The sequence below is a fragment of the Solanum tuberosum genome, unplaced genomic scaffold (assembly GCF_000226075.1).
Source record: "Solanum tuberosum cultivar DM 1-3 516 R44 unplaced genomic scaffold, SolTub_3.0 scf00137, whole genome shotgun sequence".
NCBI lineage: Eukaryota > Viridiplantae > Streptophyta > Magnoliopsida > Solanales > Solanaceae > Solanum > Solanum tuberosum.
The window spans coordinates 453,799-460,497 of record NW_006239066.1 but is presented as its reverse complement, the minus strand read 5'-3'; positions in this window follow the sequence as shown (position 1 = coordinate 460,497).

Below are 6,699 nucleotides of genomic sequence, written 5' to 3'. Positions count from 1 at the left end.
GATGATGAAAATTATATTGTTGCAGTCATACACCCAGTAAGTCGTTATTGAGGAGATTTCCCTTATGGGTACATTGAGAAGTGATTAGTTTGTGTGGACTTCATTATAGATGATAGATGAATAGTTACGAGTTAGGATGAGTTAGAGTATACTTTAACTAAAAAGGAGTTTATGATGAGGTTTCATTGTGTTAGTAACGACCAAGTGTAAGTGTTGAATAGAAGAGCAGAAGTATTCATGAGGTGATAGCTCTAAACTAGGCTTATGAATTTTAGGGGAAAGTCCATAATATTTAGAGGGTTACAAAACTAATTAGGCAATGATGTATAGCGAATGGGTAAATAGCACTTAAGTTGTGAAAGGAAGTGTGACGGTAAATTGTAAGTATGAAGACTGAGAGGTAAAGATTGACTACTTGTCATGAGATCTTAGTGGGCGAGTGTTTCTTAATTTGTATCTAGTAGTTGTAAGTCAGTATAGTAAGCGAGCAATCATATTGATATTCGGGTTTAGTAATAAACATTAGGCTTGAATTTGATATAAGAGCGGTGGTAAAAAAGAATGGAAACATGAGGGTGATGATGTTAGTTCGAGATCTAATCTGGTAGATTCGACGTAAAGTAGGTAAGAAATTAAGGTGTTACCTTTTACATTTGTGAGTGGTACAAGTATGAGATTCTAACTTTTAGATGAGAGCAATGAAGTGTGGCAAAGTCTTTAGATTAACAAGATAATTAAGAGGTGTACCCGAGATTGTATGTAGTTAGATGAGGTTCCAATTAAATTAATGAATATTTTTAATGTGTGCCTAGATAGTATAATTGAGATATTAATGTGTAATAGGCTGAGGTAAGCATTAATTTTCTTCCCTTAAGAGCTAGATGAAGCAACCTTATAAGCCATTGAGAAGAGGTTAAGAGAAGCATCTTAGAAAGAGGTATTAGAAGGAGTCTTAGTACCTGCTTATGGAGAGTTCAGTAGCCATGAGATAAGCCTTTCCTGAGTATTAGAGTAAATAGAATGTAGACCAGTTTAGAGATGATGAGAATAAATCCATAGCTTTAAAGTGTCAGCTTGAGACCTAAGGGGGAGATTATAAATGAGAAACCAAGTCAAAGTGTTGAGAATCAGATAGTAATATGTTCAGAAAGAGTTAAAGTGTATATCAATCCATTCATACTCTAGCGTATTCCTCAAGTTCAATTATTACAACATCTTGTTAATGGTTCTAATATCATAATTGTGTCTATGACCTATGCTCATACACTTTAGAGAGATTCACATCTATGCTCAGCTTCCATAATGAGGGGCAAAGACTTTAGCCCATTGACCTCAATCTTACTGCATAAAGTTATGGATATCAGTCTCATGATATGAACCTATTCATATAAGCATTCATGTCTCATAGTATGTTCAGTCTCATAAATTCATGATTACTCTCAATGTCTAACAACATAATGTTATTCCATGCATATTCTTATATCAGATATCTCGAAGAATCATGTTTATGATCTTTCACCTTAAAGTCCTTTCAGTAATCCTTTTTAGTTTTGGAGAGTGGTGTTGTTGATAGTAGTTGTGTGATGATGAAGGAGAGGATTGATATTTCTTATTGTGATAATGATGGTGTGTCTATTCCATCTAAGATTATGAATGTGGAGAAAGAAGGAGATAAAAGTTTTTTTCAATGAGTACTAAGTTAGCTTTCTGGTGGTAATGCATGAAAGTTCAGTTGGTAGAGATGATGAGAGGATGAGAAGTTCTTAGAAAGTAGGTTAGTAAGAAGTCTATGGAGTGGTTAAGGTTCTAAACTTGAATGTGGCATTGTTAACATGTGGACAATGCGTGAGACATTAGGTGTTTCGTGATATGAGCTCATGGTTGGTTGAATGTAGTTACATGGAGAAGTATTCTTGGGATGAGATTTCTTATAGAGGTATAAAACCCGAATCTCGTGATTAAAATTAGAATAATCACCTTATGTTAAGTAATTTGTGATTTTGAGTTAAGCTAGAATATAGTAAGAGTAACTTCTTTCCCTTCTATGCTCAGTTTAAATGTCATTCGAGGATGAATGATCCCAAGGGGGATATATTGTAACACCCCGAAAATTTTAAGCTAAGGCCCGAACTATTGTTTATTTACTTGAAGGGTCATATCGGGTGATTCTTAAATTACCCATATTTTTAAAGGTAAATTCTTTAGTGTGGGAATGATTTTGCATATCAATTAAGGTCACTAGAAACTCCTAACACAAAGTTGAGTTGAAAGTTTCCTTACCGATTAAGTTTTGACATAAGATTTTACTTAGGTTAAATTAAAACAATCATATCTCTTGGAATATAAAGACTTACGTGGCCCATAATCTATCAAATTAAAGGTATTTGAATTCTCTTTCCAACGCCACCAATTTCGCGTCAATCCAATTTTTGAGTAAAAAGTTATGACCATTTTAGTAACTGGTGTAGTGCAGTTCCGTTTTAGCCCAACAAAATTCTAAATAAGGTAGTTTTCTTCTCCTTATACCACTAGGAAAACCTTAAAACCAAATTTCTTAACTCCTATAAAGCCCTAAACAATCCTATTTACATATTTTAATCCATCATTCTCTTCTCTCTCAAATCCTAAGGCAAACCAAGGAAAAATCAAAGTAGAAGACTCCATTCAAGATTCTTTCAATCTTTTTCATGATTCTTCTTCAATGTAAGTCCTTCTCCAAGAATTTAATTATTTCCAACTCAAATTCCTCCATACAATTATGAATCACTAATAAAAATCATAAATCTTGGCCATAGAGATTTCAAGAAACTAATTCAAGAATCTCAAGAAAGGTTTTATGGATTTTTCTCCTTCAAGCTTGGGTTTCATGGCTTCTAATCAAGTTCTTCTTCAAGATTCTTCAAGAACCTTGTTCTTCCAGGTATGTAAAGCTATCATAGTGTTGGACTAGTTCATCCTCACGCCCTACATCTACTTTCATATCAGTAAACGAGTAATCTAGGATTCTTTCCCTAGATTTGAGTATTCTTGAGATAAGTTGATTTTGAGTTCTTGAGTTCATGTTTCTTCTAAAAAATTCTATCCCTAATTTTTGAGTTTCTATATTTTATTGAGATCCTTGAGTTGATTTGTTCATGTCTATATTTCATCATGAACCCTATTATGAGATTTAAATTTTGAAAAGTTTTTTAAAGCCAACACTTGAGTTCTTAAATTGAGTTTTGAGAAAGTAAAGATGAGTTTTGAGAAAAGAGTTTCTAAAGCATGATTAGTATGACAATCGAGTATGCCATATATATGAGCAGTATGGTATCTAGATATACCATCAATGTTTATGCAGTATGACTTCCCGAGTCATCAATGATCATATTAAAATATGATTTTGAAACATTTTTTAGAAATAGTTTTCAAGTATGAGTATAAGGGGACTATGTATTCCCAGAGGCATCAATTTTTACATTGATAAAAGAGAAACAGTGATTTCTAAATGAGTTATGAGTTCAAACGTTATTTCAAGAGTAGTTACCTCTTTCAAGAGGGTAGTTTGAGCAATTATCTCAAACCAGAGGAAGAGTTATGTTTTTTTTAACATATGAGCATGAGTATATATTATTGGAAGTAGTATTGAGCACCGATATGGGGGAGAGTTCAGATAACTCACTGCCCCCATAAACCATGTATGCCAACATGGTAAAGGGTCATACTTTTTAGATGATTCCTTATTGCTTTTAAGCTTAGCTTAGTCGATCCACTTAGTTGAGGTGTTCTACACCCCGGCAAGGTATAGGACAGTTCTGGCAGCGTGGGCGAGATTTTGCATCGTCACGTAGTTCATAGTAATGGTTGTCGGTTAGAGAATCTCCCAATAGAGTTAAAGTGTATTTTTATATATCACTTATTATGTTGATTTCAAAGATGAGAAAGTATTTTGTAAAGCTTTAAATGATTTAACTCCTTTATTTCTTTACATTCAGCTTGAGTACATTGTTATCTATTGAAGTCCTTTCTTTTAGTTATTTGTTATTAAGCTATATTACATACTTGTACATTCCATGTACTGATGTCATTCGACCTGCATCCTTTTATGATACAGATATATGTGTTCATGATTATCGACAGGCCCTTCGTTGAGATCACTCTACACTCCAGTTAGGTTTGGTGAGCCTCCTTGTATTCCATAGGACTTCATAGTTACTTTCTAGTTAGTAGTTTTGAGGTGTCGTGGGTCTTGTCCCGGCATCCTTCCTTAATAGGAGATGCTTCATAGATAGACAGTTTTGGAAAGTTTCGTTTTATTTAACACTAATGTTCATACTTATTATATTTAGAGAGTTTTGAGATTTATTACACTATTTTTTTAGTGTGTCTTTCAATTTGATACTTATGTATGATTGAGTTTGTCTTCAACTTGTAGTCAGCCAGGATGAGGGTTCACTTGGGGACCAACAATGGTTCTCGAGTGCCGGCCACGTCTAGGGTGTAGACTCGGGTCATGACAACATAGTTATAGGACATGGGTAATCGTTGGTTGTTCACTCAGTGCTAAGTGTTAATCCCACAAAATAGTCATTAATCTTAACTTGTCTTATAATCCATGGAAAGGCACAAAAAATTAGCCAATCTAAGATGGAGTTCATTATAATAGTTCCTTAATCTTGATTCAACTTAGGTGAAAAAACCTTTCAACCTTATGAATCTTTTATGTGATAAAACCCTTTCACATTCATGTTTTGATAGTATGTGAGAAATCCTTTCATAACAATATCGATGCTTACTCTCAAGCAACCTTAATTCATTTATATTAATTTCATAAAGAAACATGCATATCTTCATAAATTCATCTTTTGTAGTTCATAAGCCTCATCATATGATTATAGTCTAGAAATCATGAATCATGCATGGGTTCATGTGAATTCAACTTAAGAACATGTAGTTACTTCTATTCATGCATAAAAATATAGGAAACAATCAATTGGATCATAATCGAAAGGAACCATGAGATTGAATAAAACCCTAAGTTTAATTGGAAATTTTAACTTGTAAAATTTAAAAATTTAGGAACCCTATGGACGAAGGACTCCATGGGTGAATACTATCATACCTTGATGTCAAGAACCCAGAAAGATTGGAGGATTATTAGAGACTTCAAGTTGAACCCTAGCTCTTCTTCTTCTTCCTTAGACTTGAGAGAATTTGGGAGGATGACTTTTGTTAGTTTTAGGGAATTTGGATAATGAGTTGAAAAGTGGTTAATTTGGGGCTTAAAATCATTATGTATGGTTCAGGGAAGAAGGAAAAACGACATAGTTTAGGCATTAACCAATTAGGGAAAAGACTAAAAATCCCTTCAAACACTACTAAAAAACTGCTAAAACACGATGGAAGAAAAAGCGACGGACAACATCGCTCCAAAAAAGCGACAGACTAAGAGATGCCGTCAATCGCTTTTTAATTAAAATAATTATTTTTTAAAAATTAATTTTTACAAAAAAGTGACGGACTGCATCTCTTAGTCCGTCGCTTTTTATTAAAAATAATTATTTATAAATTAAACAAGAAGCACGCTGTCCGTCGTTTTAATTTATTTTATTTTATTAATTAGTTTTTTAAAAAAGCGACGGACGGCATCTCTTAGTCCGTCGCTTTTTCGTCAAAATATCTAGTCAAACATTTTTAAAAAGCGACGGACAGCGTCTCTTAGTCCGTCGCTTTTAAATTAAAATATTTTTAAATTTTTTTCCGTCGCTTTTTTTCGTGGATTTTTGCTAATTAATTATTTTATATAGATAGTGACGCAGTCCATCACTTTTTATTAAAAATAATTATTTATTAATTTAAAAAAAGTAATGCCGTCCGTCACATTTTATTAATTTTAATTGTTTAATTATTTTTTAAATTAGCGACGGACAACATCTTTATGTCCTTCGCTTCTTGGTCAAAATATCTGGTCAAATTTTTTAAGAAAGCGACGGACAATGTCTCTTAGTCTGTCGCTTTTTGGTCAAAATGTTGGTCAACAATTATTTTTTAAAAAGCGACGGACATAGAGACGTTGTCCGTCGCTTTTTTAAAAATATATGCACTAGCAGACGCGATTTTTTCCATTTCTCCATATAAAAATAACAAAATTGAGAAATATTTTGATTTAATTTTATTTAAATCGTCTTCCGGAGAATGGTTTTGTGTAAAATAAAAAACAAAAAAAATTATAATACCGACTTCCAGATGTCGGTAAAATTAAATAGTATGTAATAAATTAATATTTTCAATTAACTTTAAATAAATCGTCCTCCGAATGACGGTTTTATATAAGTTAAAAAATAATTTAGTATAAAATACCGACCTCCCGATGTCAATATTATTTAATTAACATGATTACTTTTTATTTATCTTAAAATTTAATGTGATACCGACCTAATGTTTCATAGTATTATTTTTTATTATATCTAATTAATTTTAATAAAAGCGACATCTGGAGGTCGGTATGTTTAAAATATTCCTATTAATCACAATTTTGTTATTGTGCATAATATTAAAATTTTATTATACACCTACGATTAATTGTTCAAAAAGTGTAACAATTTTGTATACTTTTACAAATAAAATGTTAAATTCGTGAAATAAATAAAAAAATATCTATAATCCATATTTAGAGTATGAAACTACGTTGATATGAATTAGGAGATAATTATACTTATA